A 21,140-nucleotide genomic window follows, 5' to 3' on the forward strand; every position below is an offset into this window, starting at 1 on the left:
TGATTGCTGCTAAGGTTCAGGGTGTGAGGGGATTTGGTGGTCTAGATGATCATCATGGTTTGACTTGCCTGACACATATAATTTCTGCTAGATTGGCTTACCTGCTCTGTGGATGGCAGTTGGTAGAGATGACGATGATGAATATAAAAATACTTATAAAAATCCATCCTCTCTTCCATGCTGGTCCACCTAGATGTCTAGGGGTTGCTCTGACCACCATCTCTGTGAGTCCAGGTAATGGCAATTCCTACGCTAAAGATGGTGGCACATCATAGAGTCTATGAAATATAGTCTCAAATGTTGCCAAACATAGAATACTTTTACACACTTAACCTAGGAATGTAGATTAGAATTCTGCCACAAATATCCCTCCTGACTATGCCCAAAGGACTATAAAACTATGATCCAGCAATACCATTACTAGGTCTATTTCCCAAAGAGATCATTAAAAAGGGTGGGGGAAGGACCCACCTGTACAAAAATATTTATAGTCACTCTTTTGGTGGTGGCAAGGAAGGAAATTGAGGGGTCATTCATCATTTCAGGAATGGTAACTGACTGTAATAGAATACTATTGTTCTATAAGAAATGATGAGCAGGCAGATTTCAGGAAAACCTGTAAAAACTTACATGAACTGATGCTGAGTGGAGTGAGCAGAACCAGAATACATGTTACATAGTAACAGCAACATTGTGCAATGATCATCTATGATAGACTAAGCTCTTCTCAGCAACACAATGATCCGAGACAATCCCAAAAGACTCTGGTGACAAATGCTATCCACAGCCACAGAAAAAACTATGGAGTCTGAATGAAGATTGAAGCATTCTATTTTCACTTTTTTTGTTGTTTTTTTGCTTTTTCTTTCTTGTGGTTTTGTCCTTTTGTTCTTATTCTTCTTTCACAATATGACTAACGTGGAAATATGTTTAATATGATTGCACATGTATAACCTATGTTAGATTATTTGCTGTCTTGGGGAGGGGAGAGGGAAAGGAGGAAGGGAGAAAATTTTAGAACTCAAAATCCTACAAAACTGAATGTTAAAAACTATCTTTACATGTAATTGGAAAAAAACAAAACAAAACTTATTAAGTGTAAAAAAAAAATCCCTTCTGGTAGCAAGTCTTATTTAACATTATCTGTCTGCTATATGCTCCTCAGTCATTTTTGGCACATACAAGAAATTAATTTATGTTGGAAAATACAGCCAATCATGATATTGATTTCAGTCAGTGAAACCTGCCATTTTCTGTAAATCTACAAAGACGATACAATTAAAACATCAGAAGGAAAGACTACAAAGCTAGATATTTCCAAAAACAGTGCCAATTAGACAAAGTTCCATGTGGCAAAAGATACATTTAATGAGGCTTTGGAGTTTTTCCTCCTTTTTTTTTTCAACTCATTTTCTTTATCTATATAACATAGAAGTTACTAAGTTCAGAAAGCATCATTAACTTCCTTTTTTGTCATTTTACCCTACCGTTATCTATTCCTTTGGCTTATAAGTTTTCCCTGCTTCTCATAAATTGGCAAGAGATGTGAGAGATGAAAACAACTTAGTTCTCATTAGCTTAAATATCCCTTATAACAAAATTTAAAGCCACTGAAAAGTAACTTCAATTAGTAAGTATACATTTACTGTATGAATAGATAGTGGTTTCAATTATAATGTTACAAACATACAACAAACAGTGTGACATAATGCATAGGATGTTGAACTTAGAGTCAGTAAGACTTTGTTTAAAACACTGACCATAACACTCATTAGTTGTATGATTCTCGGCAAGTCATATAGTCAACAAGTCCCAAAGCATTTATTAAGCACCTACTATGTGTCAGATACTGGGGATACAAAAAAGATGAAAATGGCCCATTTTCAAGAAACTGACAGTCTAGTGAGCAAGAAAATATGCAAACAACTATGTACAAACAAAATATACACAGGATAAAAGTATCCAAGGCAGGATTTGAACTCAGGGCTTCCTGACTTTCGCATGCCTAGGGTTCTTATTTGGCCATCTTCAGCATTCATACTCTGAACTGGTTTTTTTTTTTAATTTTTGTTTTATTTAACTTTTAACATTTATTTTCACACAATTTTGGGTTACAAATTTTCTCCCCTTTTATCCCCTCCCCCCACCCCAAACCCGAGCTTTCTAATTGTCCCTGTGACCTATCTGCTCTCTCCTCTATCCTCCCTCTCTGCCCTTGTCTCCATCTTCTCTTTTGTCCTGTAGGGCCAGATAGCTTTCTTGACCCCTTAACCAGTATTTCTTGTTACCCAGTGGTAAGAACATTACATTTGGTCCTAACACTTTGAGTTCCGACTTCTTTAGCTCCCTCCCTCTCCACCCCTTCCCTTTGGAAGGCAAGCAATTCAATATAGGCCAAATCTGTGTAGTTTTGCAAATGATTTCCATACTAGTTGTGTTGTACAGGACTAACTATATTTCCCTCCATCCTATCCTGTCCCCCATTACTTCTCTTTTCTTATGGTCCTTTCCCTCCCCATGAGTGTCGACCTCGTATTGCATTCTCCTCCCCATGCCCTCCCTTCTATCCTCCCCCCCACCCTGCTTGTGCCCCTGTCCCCCACTCTCCTGTGTTATGAGATAGGTTTTCCTATCAAAATGAGTGTGCATTATATTCTTTCCTTTAGTGGAATGTGATGAGAGTAGACCTCATGTTTTTCTCTTTCCTCCCCTCTTTATCCAACCACTAATAAGTCTTTTGCTTGCCTCTTTTATGAGAGATAATTTGCCCCATATAACTTCTCCCTTTCTCCTCCCAATATTTCTCTCTCACTGCTTGATTTCATTTTTTTTTTAAGATAGATGTGATCCCATCCTCTTCAATTCACTCTGTGCACTCTGTCTCTATGTATGTGTGCGTGTGTGCATGTGTGTGTGTGTGTACTCCCACCCAGTACCCAGATACTGAAATGTTTCAAGAGTTACAAATATTGTCTTTCCATGTAGGAATGTAAACAGTTCAACTTTAGTAAGTCCCTTATGACTTCTCTTTGCTGTTCACCTTTTCATGGTTCTCTTCATTCTTGTGTTAGAAAGTCAAATTTTCTTTCCAGCTCTGGTCTTTTCATCAGGAAAATTTGAAAGTCTTCTATTTCATTGAAAGACCATTTTTTCTCCTGAAGTATTATACTCAGTTTTGCTGGGTAGGTGATTCTTGGCTTCAGTCCTAGTTCCTTTGACTTCTGGAATATCCTATTCCATTCCCTTCTATCCCTCAATGTAGAGGGTGCCAGATCTTGTGCTATCCTGATTGTATTTCCACAATACTTGAATTGTTTCTTTCTAGCTGCTTGCAATATTTTCTCTTTCACCTGGGAATTCTGGAATTTGGCCACAATGCTCCTAGGAGTTTCTCTTTTTGGATCTCTTTCGTGCGGTGTTCTGCGGATTCCTTGAATATTTATTTTGCCTTCTGGTTCTAGAATCTCAGGGCAGTTTTCCTTGATAATTTCATGGAAGATGATGTCTAGGCTCTTCTTTTGATCATGGTTTTCAGGTAGTCCCAGAATTTTTACATTGTCTCTCCTGATTCTATTTTCCAGGTCAGTTGTTTTTCCAATAAGATATTTCACATTATCTTCCATTTTTTGAATCTGTGTGGTATGTTCTGAGATATCTGTCTTTCTCATAAAGTCCTTAGCGTCCATCTGTACCATTCCAGTTTTGAAAGATCTATTTTCTTCAGTGAGCTTTTGAATCTCCTTTTCCATTTGGTTAATTCTGCTTTTGAAAGCATTCTTCTCCTCATTGGCCCCTTGCACCTCCCTTGCCAACTGAGTTAGGCTAGTTCTCAGGGTGCCAATTTCTTCAAGATTTTTTTGGTTCTCCTTTAGCAGGGAGCTGATTGGCTTTTCATGCTTCTCCCTCATCCCTCTCATTTCCCTTCCCAGTCTTTCCTCCACCTCTCTAACTTGATTTTCAAAATTCCTCTTGAGCTCTTCCATGGCCCGAGCCCATTGGGTGGTCTGGGACACAGAATCCTCGATTTCTGTGTCTTTGCCTGATGGCAAGCTTTGTTCCTCCCCATCAGAAAGGAAGGGAGGAAGTGTCTTTTCTCCGAGAAAATACCCTTCAATAGTTTTATTTCTTTTCCCTTTTCTGGGCATTCTCCCCAACCAGTGACTTGACCTCTGAATGTTCTCTTCACACCCACCTCGCCTCCTGGTCCTCCCAGCCAGCGTTTGGGGACTGAGATTCAAATGCTGCTTCCCGCCTTAGAGTTTTTGGCGGGGGCAGGGCTGCTATTCAGTGTGAGAATTAAGTTCAGGTGGTCAGGGGCAGGGCCACCTCTCTGGCTCAGTTCCCTCAGGGGGTTTATGCACAGACCTTCCACAATGGATCCAGGCTCCCGCCCATTTGGGGAGCCCCTGTCTGTAGCTGCCTCTCAGCTTCTATCTCCTGGGGGGGCCCGAGCCACGGGGGCACCCCACTCCCCTCTCGACCCGCCAAAGACACTCTCTCACCTACCCCCGTCAGTCACCTGTTGGTGGGGGGGCTTGTGCCGCCGCTGGAGATCCCGTCCCCGTAGCCCGCTCGGATCTTTTTCCTCATGGTGTCGCTGCCGCGGCAGGGCTGCCCTCTGCTCCCTGTCCCGGCGCCCAGTCCACGGCACGAAGGACCCCCCGTGAGAGGTTTGCAGGTCTCTCCGGAACAGAAATCTCCCTCGCTCCAATATTCCATGGTCTCTGGGTGCAGAATTCTCCCTGGGTTGGTCCCCTCTAGCCGTTCTGTGGTTTGTGGGTTCAGAGCTATGTGTATGTGCGTCTTTCTATTTCGCCATCTTGGCTCCGCCCCCCATACTCTGAATTGTTATTTCAAATGTAACTGTTCTAACATGATCCTCCTTGCATTTCTAGTAACTAAACTCCTCTTGTAATGGATCCAAGAAGATTGCGTTCCAGAAATATTTCAGCTGATATAGCATAAAGGTAAGAACATTATCCACCAATTCAAACTGATGTATGAGGATTGTTGTTATTCAGTCATTTTCAGTTGTGTCACACTCTTCATGACCCCTTTTGGGGTTTTCTTGGCAAAGATCCTGGAGTGGTTTGCCATTTCCTTCTCCAGTTCATTTTTACAAATAAGCAAACCAAGGCAAAAGGTGACTTACCCAGGGTCACACAACCAGCGAGTATCTGAGGCTGGATATGAACTCATCAAGATGAGTCTTCCTAACTACAAGCCTGGCACTCTCTCTAATGCACCAACTAGCTACTGATTTAGTAGGAACCCATATCAATTACTGTACTCCTTTCCCCACTACCAAACACCACCCAAAGGTATAGAAACACTTGAGAAGGTCTAGATCTCATTCTTTATTATTCTAATACTGTCTGAAAGTGATTTCTTTGATCTAGAGCAAGTTTGGAACGTCACAAACTCTCAGACACAATGAGAGCAAGATACCTCCTGCTCCATTCTTCAACACTGTCCCCTTCCTGCACACCCCCTACATCCCCCTAAAAAAATCTTCCCAGTGTTCCAGAACTAATACTACAGTTATTTGCCAAACAGTCAAAGAAGGAAATCATAGGGGGCCACATCAAATGCAAAAGCCAGCAAGGGCAAGTTTTAATACCTCACTAGAGGGGCATTAAAATTTAGTAAAAATAGTACTAGACCTGTGATCAGGAACATCTGTGTTCAGCTCTTGTCTCTGATATTTACTGATTGAATGATCATGAGCAAGTCACCTAACTCCTCTGAGTCTCCCAGTTTCTTATATATAGAATGGGACTAATAAGAACTCTAATATCACCTAAATTAGTATTAATTAATTAGCTTTAAATTAGCATTTAGTCATTAGTATGACTCCATTGCTAGCTCTCCCCCCAATAAAAGCATATGCCTGTTCACAGGAAGTACATGAAGAAGGGAGAAGGCAAGGACAGTGACTTTAGCTTTGTTTAATTCTTTTGGGTTACATTTCATTATGTTTGTAGATTGCCATTTTAAATGTATGAGAAGTCTGAATTTATTGTATATTAATTGCTAGTTTTATTTCTTTTTTTACAATTAATTTTATTGATCATTTTTTTGCTTTTAAAACACCTTTATTCTTCTTCTTCCTCACCTAAAAAATGTAGCTCTTAAAAAAAAAGATTTTTTAAAACCTAGAGTTCAGCAAAACAAATGAAGATAGCAATCAAATTAACAGCATATGCAGTATTTGGTATCCACAGTCCCCCACTTCCCTAACAAAAAGGGAGCTTTATTCACACTTCTTGAAAACAGAGTTTGGTCATTATAATTACAAGACATTCAGTTCTGATTAGTTGTTGTTCTTTTTCTTTCTATTTAAATCATCATAGTCATTATACATGTGCATGTGTGTGCGTGCGTGCATGTGGTTTTCCTGCTTCTTCCTACTTCACTTTGCCTCAGTTTATGTCTTCTCATGCTTTCCTTTATCCTTCATATTCATATTATAAGACAATAATTACCTATCCCATTCATTAACAATTTATTTAGCCTCTTCTCATTCTATGAACATTTATTTTGTTTCCAATTCTTTGCTACTACAAAAAGTGCAGCTATTAATATTTTAGTGTACATAGATCTTTTCTTTCTCTGGTCTGCTTAGACTATATGTCTAGCTATAAGATCTTTGGATTAAAGGGTATGGACATTTGAGTCACTTTCTTGGCACAGCTACGAAGCTGGCTTCTTAAAGAGTTGAACCAAATCACAACGTCAGCAACAGTGCAGTAGTGTTTCTTTCTTTCCACAGAACTTCCAACATTGACATCTTTGTTAGTTTACTGGGAATAAGGTGAAGATTCAGAGTTGTTCCAACTTGTCTCATTATTGGTTATTTGAAGTAATCTTCCATATGATGTTAAATAGTTTGCAGTTCTTTTGAGAACAATATGTTCACTTCCTTTGACCACTTATCTAGTGGGGACTGGATTTTGTTCTTATATATTTATGTTTTTTCCCTATAAATCTTGGATATCAGACACTTATCAGAGATATTTTGATACACAGAATTTTCCCAATAGACAACTCAGAGTACCTTCCTTTCTAATCCTCATAGTCTTGATTGCCAATGCATTTTTTAGCTTCATGTTACTAAAATTATCTATTTTCTTTTCTAATTATCTCTATCCACATTTGGTTAAGGATTCTCCCCCTCTTCTCTATCCTCCAGTCATACCTGATCCGGTAATTTTTTTCTAATTGTTTTAAGACCATGAATTAATATTCAAATCCCATATCCATTTTAAGCTTATTGTGATTGTAGTATCTATATAATATCTGAAGCTTTATTACTTTCAAATCAGTGTAGTAATTCCAATTAGGCTAATGAGTGTTGCCTTGTGGAAACTCTTCTTTAATGAACAGATTAATATTTAAGAATGGCTTTTGTTTCACAGAACAAAAAAAAATGTCAGCCTAAGCAGGGCTGGTTTCTGCTCACACTGCAATTACATTATTTGTATATTAACTGGATTCCTTTCGGGTGTGAAAACAGCTTATTCCCTGAAGTAAGTTAAACATCCCTTTTGTAATCATGTGTGCACTCAATATGCCCAACTTCCTCCCTGAGCGTATAAAGGCAAGCTTTGTTGCAGCCTGTCTCAATGATCAAAAATTACAAATTGGTGGATGTGAAATGAAGCCTTGATATGCAGCAATCTCAAAAGTTCTCCCCTTAGTCAATAAGTCAATAATCACTTATTTAACACCTATTGTGTTCAAAGCACTGTATGAAGTTCTTTGAGAAGACATAAAAAAAGGGAAAACAAGAATTCTGCACTTGCAGAGTTTTTGGTCCAAGAAATGGGAATAGGATGGTACCATTTAACACTGTTGGAAAGAACTAAATGAAACATTGAGAAATAAGCAAATGTTATTTTCTTCATTAACAGTCATTTTAACATGGCATAGCTAATGCTAAGCTAGTGTGTTATACCAGATAGACAGAGAAGGTGGATTCTTAAGTCATTTTTCTATGTGTGTCATAGATCCCTTTGGCAATCTAATAAAATTTATGGACCCCTTCTCAGAATAGTGGTTTTAAATGCATAAAACAAAATGTGTAGTATAAAAATGAAAACTAGTTACATTTTTTTTTAAAATCTATCAAAATTTTTTTTTTAAATAATTGATGAATTTCTTCATATCTATCCATGGGCCCCTTGGAAGTCTAGAAGCCCAGATTAAGAAATTCTCGTAGAGAAATGGCCTCAGAATCATGGAGACCTGGATTTAAGTCATGCTTTTGACAAATGATTGTCATTTAGCCCTGAAAAAGTCACTTAGTCACACATTGCTTCATATGGTTTCCAAGAGCAAAAGTTGCATACCAGTTGCCAAACTGCATTTGTTACAGGTGGGGTTCCCTTTTTGAGTGTTCCACACAACAATAAAATTGCAAGTCTAGCCAAAAAAAATCTAGAAGATTGCAAGAAGCTAATTTATCCCCTTAAATAATTTCATCCAGCCTCAGTTAAGTACCACATAGGATTATATATTTATTGATGGAAGGAAATGAGTATCATCTTTTTACAGATGAAGAAACTGAGGCATGGAAGATCTAGCCTTGTTGCCTAAGAGCCAATGGAGAAGCACTTGTGAAGCTGTGGTAAAAGATGTGTGCTGGACCATTCAGGAGAACTCTTAAGTTGATGTCCAGGTTTTTGTGGGCTCATGTTATAAGTTTCCTCCCATTAAGACAGCAAAGTCCGTAGCAGTTAAGTTTTAATTCATAAGGTGTCAGAAGCAGAGAGTGTATCATATGGAAGGGCAAATAAATCAAGTAAGAACTTGAAATAGAATGAGTCCCAAGGACCAAGAGAATAGATTTGTAATATGGTGCAAATTGGCTCCAGGAATCAAGAGGGAAACATAAGGAAAGGACTGTCTATTCAACAAGATTTAAGCTTAAAGAGTTAATTGTCTATTAATGCAGTTGAGTGAATAGACAATTAATCATACTCAAGACATCTCTGTACCCTTTCTAAGTTAATATTGATAATAGTCCCATATTCTCTGCTCTTCAGGATGAGCTCCAACTATGGACAACTAGCTATCTCAGGGTTTCCCTCATGGAAAATAAAAATAAGTGCCTATCTAGCAAAATACAACCTATTAGTTAGGAGTATACATCTAGAAGTTGTATAATTCTTAAAGTGATCCCTCTTCAAAACTTGTTTTACAATTACAAACACAAAATTCAAATGTCTTTGAGAATAAGAACTTTAACAAACTGTGCTGAAATCAAAGTTGTATCACAGAAGAAAAAAAGACATAGCTCACAATCATCTAGATGCAACATGGATCCAAGAAGTTTTAAGAAATACATCTTTTTAACAGATGTTACTATACAAGATACTCATCATTTCTAAGCTACCTGGAATGAAGCATATAGGGATTGGATTAGACTTATGATTTCATTGGTGTAGGAATACTAGAATGAGAAAACTATAAACAGAGACAGTATTTTCTCTGCAACTTACAGACTGAATGACCTAAATTATTATTAGGTTAAGGAACTTGCCCAGGGTCACGTAGCTAGTTGTAAGTCAAATATGGGACCTGAAATCATGTCTTTATGACTTTAAGCCAAAATTTTTAATGCACTACTCTCATTTGCCTTTCTATGTTGGACAAAAAGCTTTTAAAATGTAGAAAAACCTATCAAAAATAATCAAAATCTTGTTGAATAGTATGAGTACTTGTTATCTCTGTCATCCTTGCTGCTCCTGGAGTTATTTTAAAGATGGTTTTAGTGAGTTTACCAAGAATAAGCTGACATCCCAATACTTTTTTTCAATTACAAAAAAGCAATTTTTTTTACTTACCTGTGCAAGACACTAAATACAAAAAGAAAATAATGACTAATATTTATTTCGTACTTACATTGTGCCAGTCACTGTGCAAAACACTTTTAAAATATTATCTCATTTATCCTCATAACAACCTGGGGAGGCAGGTGTTATTATTACCTCCATTTTATAGGTAAGGAAACTGAGGCAGACAGAGCCAAACTTGTAACTTGAACAGAGGCATACTTGCCCAAAGTCAGACAGTTAGTATTTGAAGCTGGATTTGAACTCATGTCATCCAGAATCTAGGTTCCATGCTCTATCCACTGTACCATCTAGCTGTCAGAATAGCAACCTGTCGCTGGCTCTTTATCTTTCTTACACAACTTCAGAATGAAGTGAATAATAATAAAAGCAACAGTAAAATCAACCACAAAATCTACAACACTGACCCAAAGGATGAAGGTGACATATAGAAATACCTTGACATTCTCCAGGCAAGATGCACTAACCATAAATATCTCAAGAAAATAGTAAGAGATTTACCGGCATCCTGAAATCAAAGCTATCCAAGAATAGATTTTAATGTAATCAAAACCTATATAATAGCAGTCTTAACATACTGTCTTTGGGATTATGATTTGGAAAGGATCCTAAAAAGAAAACCCAACATACTATAGTAACAAAACACAGGGCTCATCACCCTGTGGTGATGAGGTGGCTATAAACAGATGAACACTTCTAAATCAAAAGGGAACAGAAGACTTAAAAGACATTCTTAGAGTAAATGATTAACAGGTCAAAAACCCAATGAATGAGGGAATAAATGAATGAATAAAAAAGAATTCATTAAAGACTTAGTCAAATATTTTCTAAGTACTAGAGATATAAATATATCTATATCTATCTATCTATCTATCTATCTATATCTATATATCTATATATCTATCTATATATCTATCTATATATCTATATATATATATCTATATATATATATATATATATATATTCCTACACTTAAAGGAGTTTTTATTCTAATGGGGGAAATGGACATATGAGAATATTGATCAGGGAATATTGAGCCATGAGGGAATAGATTGCCACACCTTTTCTAGGAGCAATGACAGAGTTGATCTGAAGATCTGGAACTTGAAACTAGAAGTGGAAGTAGAGAGAGGTTGAAGGTAGGAGATAAAAGAAAAGATGAAGTGAAATATGATGAGGGCTGAGCCTAGATTCAGTAGGTAACTGAAGTAGCTATCAAGCAGGACAGCAGGGCAGGTCTGAGTGTAATATGAAAATGTCAAGCCTATCAGAATCTGGTTTCTTGGTTAGGATGAGGTAGCTAGTGAGAAAATCTCTGGTGAGTGAAGTCAAGCATGACTTGAGTTGGGTCTAGATGGAGTGGATAACTAAGACCACCACCAATGTGGACAGTGGAGTTTTAGAGGAAGAGTTTCCAGGTGCCAGCATGGTAAAGGGTGATAGCAGGTACACTGCATTAGTTTTGCCCAGTGTCTTCAAAAGTAGTTTATCTCTAGATAGAGTCTATGAAACAACTTAGATCAAAGACTGAAATCGAAAGGTCCTCTATAGATGACATCAGCATGAACTCATTCAACAATATGTGGATGAAGAAAACATATGCATGACTGAGTCAAACAAATTGCTTTGTGAAAATTGAGAGGTTTCTGATGACAATTCAGGAAGAGGCAATTTCCATCAAAAGCTACAATAGGTTTATCCTCAAGAAGTCCAGGCCTATTGATCAAGATAGATTATATACAGAAATCTCTGTAGGCTATTTAAAAAAAAATCAGAACCTATTGAATATGTAGCAAGAAGTTTGTTATCTTTTGTGGACTAGAAGATGATAAATTCCCAATCAACCTCAAAATATCCTGGAGGATTCAGTCAACAAACTGTGCTAGAACCAAACTACTATCACAGATTTTTCTATTACCACAATCACCTGAAAACAAAAATGATTCTTAAAAATCTACAAACATCATTTTAAATAGATATTACCATCTCAAATGCCATAATCTCCAAGCTACATGGAAGGAAAGGCTTTTAAAGTATAGAGATCTGGCCAAAGCATCAAAATTCTGTAGGACCAAGATGAGGTACATTTAACCCCCAACATCCAGTCTGCTACCAGAGTTGTACTGAGGATGCTCTCAATGGATTTACTGAGGATAAGCTTATATCCTAATAACTTTGTTCATCTATTTTTTTAAACCAACTATTTTGTTCACCTGTGCAATAGTCTGTGGAATAGAAAAATAGCAGAATGGGGACTAGTTCCAGGATTATGTCTACCTGCACCCATCAAAAAAGATGAAAATAAGATAATAATAGTAGCCTATATTTATGTAAGATTTTATAGTTTTCAAAGTGATTTATGTATACAATTTCATTTGCTTCTCACAACAATCTTGTAAAGTAGATGAGGAGAATTGAGGGTCAGAGACAATAAGTGAGTTGGTTCAGGGTCACAAAGCTAGTAAGTATTTGAGGCAGAATTGTAACCCAAATCTTTCTGACTCTAAGTGTTGCGCTATAAAAGTAAGGGAACTACAGAAGTATAAACTGCAGCATTTATTCCTGAAAGAGCCTTTCACTGAATTTTTGGTTACCACTACAAATTATTGTCACTAGAACAAAATTAGAGCCTTTCATTCTCCTCTTGGCCCTCTTCTGACTTCTGGATTTCAAAACCATATCTCTACTGTAGGTTCATCCTGCCACTACCTTAAATGCCTGGAGTCATCCTGGAAGCCATGATCAAAAAGAGAGCCTAGATATCATCTTTCAAGATATTATCAAGGAAAGCTGCCCTGATATTATAGAACCAGAAGGTAAAATAGATATTGAAAGAATCCACCAATCACCTCATGAAAGAGATCCCAAAAGGAAAATGCCTATGTATATTCTTGCCAAGTTTCAGAGTTCCCAGGTCAAGGAGAAAATATTACAAGCAGTAAGAAAGAAACAATTTGAGTATTGTGGAAACACAATTAGGATAACACAAAATCTAGCAGATTAAATGTAGACATTTAGGAATCAGAGGACTTGGAATGATATGCCAATGATCTAAGGAGCTAGAATTAAAACCAAAAATCACCTACCCAGCAAAACTAAGCATAATACTTCAGGGAAAAAAATGGATATTCAATGAAATAGAGGTCCTTCATGCATTCTTGATGAAAAAACCAGAGCTGAATAGAAAATTTGACTTTGAAATACAAGACTCAAGAGAAGCATGAAAAGGTAAACAGGAAAGAGAAATCATAAGAGACTTACTAAAGTTGAACTCTTTAAATTCTTACATGGAAAGACAATATTTGTAACCCTTGAGAGTTTTGTCAGTATTAGGGTAGTTGGAGGGAATATATCTATATATCTATATAGATATAGATATATAGGCAGAGGTATAGGGTGAGTTGAATATGAAGGGATAATATCTAAAAAATAAAACTAGGGGGTGAGAGAGGAATATATTTGGAGAAGGAGAAAGGGAGAAATAGAATGAGGCAAATTATCTCACATAAAAGAGACAAGAAAAAGATTTTACAATGGAGGGAAAGAGGAGGGAGGTGAGAGGGAATGAGTGAACCTTACTCTTATCAGATTTGGCTTAAGGAGGGAATAACATACATTTCATTGGGAATGAAAATCTATCTTACCCTATAAGAAAGTAGGAGGGGAAGAGAATGGGTGGGGGGAAATTGAAGGGAAGGCAAATAGAAGGGGGAGTAATTAAAAGTAAATTCTTCTGAGGAGGGACAGGGTCAAAAGAGAGAATGAAATAAATGGGAAGGGGCAAGATAGGATGGAGGGAAATATAATTAGTCTTTCACAACATGACTGTTATGGAAGTACTCTGCATGACTATACATGTATAAGCTATATGAAATTGCTTGCCTCCTCAATGGGGGTGGGTCAGGAGGGAGGAAAGGAGAGAATTTGGGACCTAAAGTTTTAAAAACAAATGTTAAAAATTGTTTTTACATGCAACTGGGAAATAAGACATACAGGCAATGTATGTCTTATGGCTTGGTGTATAGAAATCTATCTTGCCCTACAAGAAAATAGAGGGGAAGGGGATAAGAGAAGGGGAGGTGGTGATAGAAGGGAAGGCAGATTGGGGGAAGAAGTAATCAGAATGCGCACTGTCTTGGGGTGGGGGAGGGGAGACATGGGGAGAAAATTTGGAACTCAAAATCTTGTGAAAGTGAATGCTGAGGGGCAGAGCCAAGATGGCGGAGTAGAAAGACACACACACGCTACCAAACCCACAGCTCATAAAATATCTGTAAAAAAGAACTCCCAACAAATTCTGGAGCAGCAGAAGACACAGAACAACAGAGAGGACAAGATTTCTGTTCCAGAGAGCCCTGAAAACCTCTCACAAAAGGTCCTTCACGCTGCGGACCCAGAGCCGAGCCCAGCCCTGCCTTGGACGCATGGTGCTGAGAGGAGCAGATCCGAGCAGGCTCCAGGGATAGAATCTCCAGCAGCCATGCAGTTCCCTCCACCCACAGGCCCCAAAGGTTGGTGAGAGGGTCTTCTCAGCTTGCTGAGAGGGGAGTGGGGTGCCCCCACAACTCAGGCCCCCTCGGGAGGCAGCAGCGGAAGCAGCAGTAGACCAGGGCTCCCCAAGCAGGCAGGAGCCTGGATCCATTGTTGAAGGTCTCTGCACAAACCCCCTGAGGGAACTGAGCCCTGAGTGGTGGCCCTGCCCCCACCCGAGCAGCTGAACTTAATCTCACACAGAATAGCAGCCCTGCCCCCACCAAAAGCCCTGAGGCTGGGAAGCAACATTTGAATCTCAGACCCCAAGCACTGCCTGGGTGGATCTGGAGGCGAGGTGGGAGTGAAGAGAGTATTCAGAAGTCAAGTCATTGGCTGGGAAAATGCCCAGAAAAGGGAAAAAAAATAAGACTATAGAAGGTTACTTTCTTGGTGAACAGGCATTTCCTTCCTTCCTTTCTGATGAGGAAGAACAATGCTTACCATCAGGGAAAGACACAGAAGTCAAGGCCTCTGTATCCCAGCCCACTCAGTGGGCTCAGGCCATGGAAGAGCTCAAAAAGGACTTTGAAAATCAAGTTAGAGAGGTGGAAGAAAAACTGGGAAGAGAAATGAGAGACATGCAAGCAAAGCATGAAAAACAAGTAAACACCCTGCTAAAGGAGACCCAAAAAAATGCTGAAGAAAATAACATCTTTAAAAATAGGCTAACTCAATTGGCAAAAGAGGTTCAAAAAGCCAATGAGGAAAAGAACGCTTTCAAAAGCAGAATTAGCAAAATGGAAAAGGAGGTTCAAAAGCTCACTGAAGAAAATAGTTCTTTCAAAATTAGAATGGAACAGATGGAGGCTAATGACTTTATGAGAAACCAAGAAATCACAAAACAAAACCAAAAGAATGAAAAAATGGAAGATCATGTGAAATATCTCATTGGAAAAACAACTAAACTGGAAAATAGATCCAGGAGAGACAATTTAAAAATTATGGGACTACCTCAAAGCCATGATCAAAAAAAGAGCCTAGACATCATCTTGCATGAAATTATCAAGGAAAACTGCCCTCATATTCTAGAACCAGAGGGTAAAATAAGTATTCAAGGAATCCACTGATCACCTCCTGAAAGAGATCCAAAAAGAGAAACTCCTAGGAACATTGTGGCCAAATTCCAGAGTTCCCAGGTCAAGGAGAAAGTATTGCAAGCAACTAGAAAGAAACAATTCAAGTATTGTGGAAATACAATCAGGATAACACAAGATCTAGCAGCTTCTACATTAAGGGATCAAAGGGCGTGGAATAGGATATTCCAGAAGTCAAAGGAACTAGGACTAAAACCAAGAATCACCTACCCAGCAAAACTGAGTATAATACTTCCAGGGAAAACATGGTCTTTCAATGAAATAGAGGACTTTCAAGCATTCTTGATGAAAAGACCAGAGCTGAAAAGAAAATTTGACTTTCAAATACAAGAATGAAGAGAAGCATGAAAAGGCAAACAGCAAAGAGAAGTCATAAGGGACTTACAAAAGTTAAACTGTTTATATTCCTACATGGAAAGACAATATTTGTAACTCTTGAAACTATTCAGTATCTGGGTACTGGGTGGGATTACACACACACACATGCACATGCACACGCACACACACATAGAGACAGAGTGCACAGAGTGAACTGAAGAGGATGGGATCATATCTTTAAAAAAATGAAATCAAGCAGTGAGAGAGAAATATATTGGGAGGAAAAAGGGAGAAATGCAATGGGGCAAATTATCTCTCATAAAAGAGGCAAGCAAAAGACTTTTCAGTGGAGGGATAAAGAGGGGAGGGGAGAGAAAAACATGAAGTTTATTCTCATCACATTCCACTAAAGGAAGGAATAAAATGCACATTCATTTTGGTATGAAAACCTATCTTACAATACAGGAAAGTGGGGGATAAGGGATAAGCAGGGTGGGGGGGATGATGGAAGGGAGGTCATGGGGAGGAGGGAGCAATTTGAGGTCAACACTCATGGAGAAGGACAGGATCAAAAGAGAGAATAGAAGTAATGGGGGGCAGGATAGGATGGAGGGAAATATAGTTAGTCTTATACAACACGACTATTATGGAAGTCATTTGCAAACCTACACAGATATGGCCTATATTGAATTGCTTGCCTTCCAAAGGGAAGGGGTGGGGAGGAGGGAGGAAAAGAAGTTGGAACTCAAAGTTTTAGGAACAACTGTCGAGTAATGTTCTTGACACTAGGAAATAACAAATACAGGTAAAAGGGTATAGAAAGTTATTTGGCCTTATAGGACAAAAGAGAAGATGGAGACAAGGGCAGAGAGGGATGATAGAAGAGAGAGCAGATTGGTGATAAGGGCAATTAGAATGCTCGGTGTTTTGGGGTGGGGGGAGGGGACAAAAGGGGAGAAAATTTGTAACCCAAAATTTTGTGAAAATGAATGTTAAAAGTTAAATAAATAAATAAATAAATAAAATAAAATCTTTTTAAAATTCTTAAAAAAAGTGAATGCTGAAAACTGAAAATAAATTAATGAGTAACTTTTTTAAAAGAATTGTAGTTATACATTTTTTAAAAGGAGGAGGAAAAAACTCAGAATTTTATATGCAAAAAAAAAAATCTTAGTACAAATTAATTAAATAAATGCTAGCTCTTAATGTCCCTTCAGGCACTTTGGAATGAGCAAACCCTAATTTCTGGAAGAATGAAGATAAGGCAAGCTTTTGAATAGCAAATGACATTCAGACAAACTGATCTGTGTAATGGACTAAAATAAATTCCTTAAAATTCCTTCATACATCACAAAAGTCTTCAGAATTCTTTCTGAAATTCTTTTTTTCTAAAAATCAACTTTCTGAGTTTGAAAAGGTAAACAAACTATTTCACATTGCTGGAAGGAATGTTTAAAGTGCTGGAGAGCTAATCAGAGTTTGACAGGCAATGATATGAGGAAATAATTTATTGTGACGCCCACAGCAAGTTGAATTGCAAGTTGTGACAGGAGCAGTTTATCTGTAATACACTCACCTAGCACCTCTTGAGCCTTGCCTTTTCTGTCTCTCTTTTTTTCTATTTCTCTGTCTTACTGTCAAATGAGATAATATTTGTAAAGTGCTTAGCACAGAATATGGCACTAGTAAGTGCTTAACCCCTTACCTGCTCCTCCCTCTCTTCCCTCTGTCTCAGCCCTTATCTGAGAGTTAGTAGGCTCTCAAGAGCTGAAAGCAATGAATACTTGTTGACTTTCTCATGTCTCTCATCCTCTATCACCTTTCTCTTCCTTATTTATTCCACTCTTTTTTCCTCCTCTGTCCCTTTCTTTCTCCCTTAAGACTATTCTTTGGCATCAAAGAATAACAGACAATTATAAGATGTTGGAGTTGGAAGGGGTTTTGAAGGTCATTCAGTCTACTTGCCTTAATTTGACAGACGGAGTCCCTGAAAGTTTTGACTTGCCAGGTATATTTTTAAATACATTCATAATAACAGAAAAAAAAATGTATATACTTTGTAATTAATTTTTAAAAGTAGATGATTCAAATACTTTTATATTTTTTCCTCAAAAAAAGCAATGTATTAAAATTGTTTTTCTGGGTAGGCATTTTAATTAATTTTTTCTAACTATGAGGCCATGACCTTGAATTAAAAAGAGGTTCCCCACCCCTTCTGTAGTCTCTTCCTTATTCAAAAGAAACACAGTGGCCTATGATTCTGTTGCTGACCTTTAAATGGATCAATAAAGTTTCTCATTGGTCTTTTTTTATCATGAGAAGTTTAGTAATACCAGAATGGAAGCAGACACCAGCCTTTGCCTTTGCATGCACAAGCAATTTTGGGAAGGTGAGCAAGGGAAAGGAACTGCCTGGTGTTAGCATCTGTCGTAGTTAAACAATTTTCTATCCCAGAACAGAAGATTCTAGAAATCCACTGTGCCCAGTATGAACCTTATAGAATATTTGCTCCATCTGGACTTCTAATCACCCTCAATTATGAATCTCCAACCCCTTTCAAATGGTCCAGCTCTATTACAAAAAGCTGCTTTCTAGCTCACAACTCCTTTGAACTCTCATTTATAAGCACCAAAAACTGAATTTTATTAGCTTGAAGAGCTGGCACATTTACTCTTATTACTGTAGTGTTTCCCCTTGTTGCTGGGTTGTTTTCCTCTTGTTACTGAACTTTAGACACTGTTATTGCCTTGCCTGGCACTTAGTAAGTATTTAATAAACGCTTGTTGATTGATTTCTTATTGCTTTTAAAAAATAGCTAGAGAAGTCAAGTAGATTGAGAGGCATGCAAGTTCCACTTTTATCTCAGTAGATTAAGTTTTTTTCTTTGTCCTGTAGGGACAGAAAGAATTAATGAAAATGCAATGTTAATCCTGATAGGACAATCCGAGGAGAGGCGTGGGTGCTCTTGTCAATGTGATACAGACTATTCTTTAGAACTCTATACCTGCCTTCTTCTCTTATAAATGTTACAAATCAAGTCAACATATCAACAAGCATTATTAAGCCCCTGCTATGTTTTGTCCATGTCTACCAAAATTTTTAAAGTTCAGTATTCTCTTTAATTATGTCTGGAGAAAGGCAATGCACAATAGGGCACTCTGTGGATAAAACTCTACATAGTCAACACACTTGCTCCAGAAAGTGAGAGCTATTTTAGGACTAGCAAGCATATGGATCTTCAGGGAGAATTCTGAGCTCAGGAACAGAAATACAGATCCATTTAAAATGACTCAAAAAATAGGCAGCATAATTTAACAGTACCCCAATATAATGCCCAAGATATAATGCCCAAGCATTTCTGTGAAGAAGGTGAAATGGGATCTCCTATGGATATTTGTCTGAGGCCTAGCCAGGTAGCTTTTATGAAGCCACCAGTTAAAGGCTGAACAAAGACTAAAAACAGTGTTAGCTTCTACTTTTCTACTAGATGGAAAGAATAAGACCTCAGAATGCCTGTTTTGTCAAGTCCCACCTATTATTTGTGTTGTAGTTAAGTTCCATGTAATGACTCCTTTCTAGTCATCCTCATATATAGTCTGCTCCTCAGTACTCACTGAAAGTCAGAAGCAACATTAAACTATCAGATGTGAGAATCAATGGAGGCAAGGAACAAGTTAGTTTTGAACCTATAGGGTCCTACCCTGCTAAAAACAGAAAGGCAATCTCATTACATTGGTTCACTTGCAAGTCCATTTTACTGATTGCTGCACAAATGGGGAGGGACTGAGCTATTATGTCCCCATCCTGGAAAGGAACTCCATGTCTGTTGACAATGATCCAACAAGTTTGAAATCATATTTCTTTTGTTTCTTCTTGTTTGTTTAAATTTTGATTGAAATATTTTATTTTTCGCTCCTTTATTTTCACATCACTCTGCTACCCACAAAGTCATCTCCCAAACAAAGAATAAAGTGAGAAAAAATCAGTAGTTCAGCAAAATTCATCATGGATCAAATAACAGTAGAGTGTATTACATATTGCATGTCCATAATTCCCCACCTCTTCAAAGAAGGGAGATAGGAGCATTTTCTCTCAATTTTTTTCTTTAAGAACAAACTTAATTCACTATAATTGCACAGTATACTGGGCTTTGTTGGGTAGGTGGGGATGTTCTTTCCCTTTCCATTCTTCTTGTCATTGTATATATTGTTTTCTTGGTTCTGGGAAGCAATATTTCAATATCATTTTCCTTCAGTTAAAAAATTGCTATATCCTGAATTTTTGTAAAATGACTTCACACCTTTCCATTGATTTCAATAACAGGATCAGAAATGGTTCTACTAGATATCTTAATCTGATACTTCTCTCCTCTACATCTACTATTTAATTTCCCTTATTCCTTTTCCTGTCAGACTTCTCAAAGTTATGGTTTATACCCATATCCTATTTATTCACTCCTTTTCCTTCTTGGCATGAGACTTCTGCTCCCACACTATATGAAAAGTATCATTTTGGAGAAGCAATAGGTTCTTCTTAATCTTTATTTTGACCTCTCTGGTATTGAAATTAGTGACCTATTCCTCAAAATGCTCTTTCCTCATTTGGCTTCCATGACACTGCATTTTCTTTTCTTTCTTGCTGCCAATTCAACAATTTTTTTTTGTCACTTTTGCTGAATATTCTTCTTATTTCTGCTTATACTTGTGGGTACTCCACAGGGTTCTATAAGTCTTTAAATTTGTCTGCTATACAGCATTTCCCAAGTCTTAGCACAGTCTTAAGCTTAAAACTACACTAAGACTTAGGAAGGATGCACTTTCCTTCTCAAGAAGGTCATTGGGTCTGATGGCTTCAGTTATAAGTTCATAGGACCAAGGAATCATAAACATAATGCTATATGGTAATTAAGAGACTCTTACTTTAGTACAAGGAAACAAGAACCCATAGACATTAAGCAAATTGTCCAAGGTCACAAGTGGAACACCTAGGATTTGAATTCAAGTTTAGTGCTCTTTCCTCTTTACCAGCTTTCTCCTATATGCTTTTGGACTCTTAATGTACAGTTCTAGTTCTGACTTCTTACCTATATTTCAGTGCTCTCTTTCAAACTTCCTACTAGCTATTCCCATTTGTATATTTTGTTGTATTTCAGTCATTTCAAGTGAGTCTGACTCTTCATGAACCTATCTGAGGTTTGCTCTTTATTTATTTGTTTGTTTGTTTATTTTAAGTTTTCATTTCTCAAAATTTCGAGTTCCAAATTTTCTCCCCATCTCTCTCTTCCCCCACCCCAAAACACTGAGCATTCTGATTACCCCTTCCACCAATCTGACCTCCC

General features: G+C 37.7%; 2 long non-coding RNA genes across 3 annotated transcripts in view; one reads left to right on the plus strand and one right to left on the minus strand.

Moving 5' to 3' along the window:
* LOC140506615 (uncharacterized) overlaps positions 1-21,140 on the plus strand; it is a 71,977-nt gene that overhangs the window by 22,877 nt on the left and 27,960 nt on the right. Inside the window, exons 2-3 of the long non-coding RNA XR_011968014.1 lie at positions 4,896-4,967; positions 12,550-12,673. This is a non-coding gene — a long non-coding RNA (uncharacterized lncRNA). The remainder of the gene's footprint in view (positions 1-4,895; positions 4,968-12,549; positions 12,674-21,140) is intronic.
* LOC140506614 (uncharacterized) overlaps positions 1-21,140 on the minus strand; it is a 236,931-nt gene that overhangs the window by 17,093 nt on the left and 198,698 nt on the right. The gene's annotated exons all lie outside the window — the stretch shown is intronic.

Source organism: Notamacropus eugenii, chromosome 5, assembly GCF_028372415.1.
Source record: "Notamacropus eugenii isolate mMacEug1 chromosome 5, mMacEug1.pri_v2, whole genome shotgun sequence".
Lineage (NCBI taxonomy): Eukaryota > Metazoa > Chordata > Mammalia > Diprotodontia > Macropodidae > Notamacropus > Notamacropus eugenii.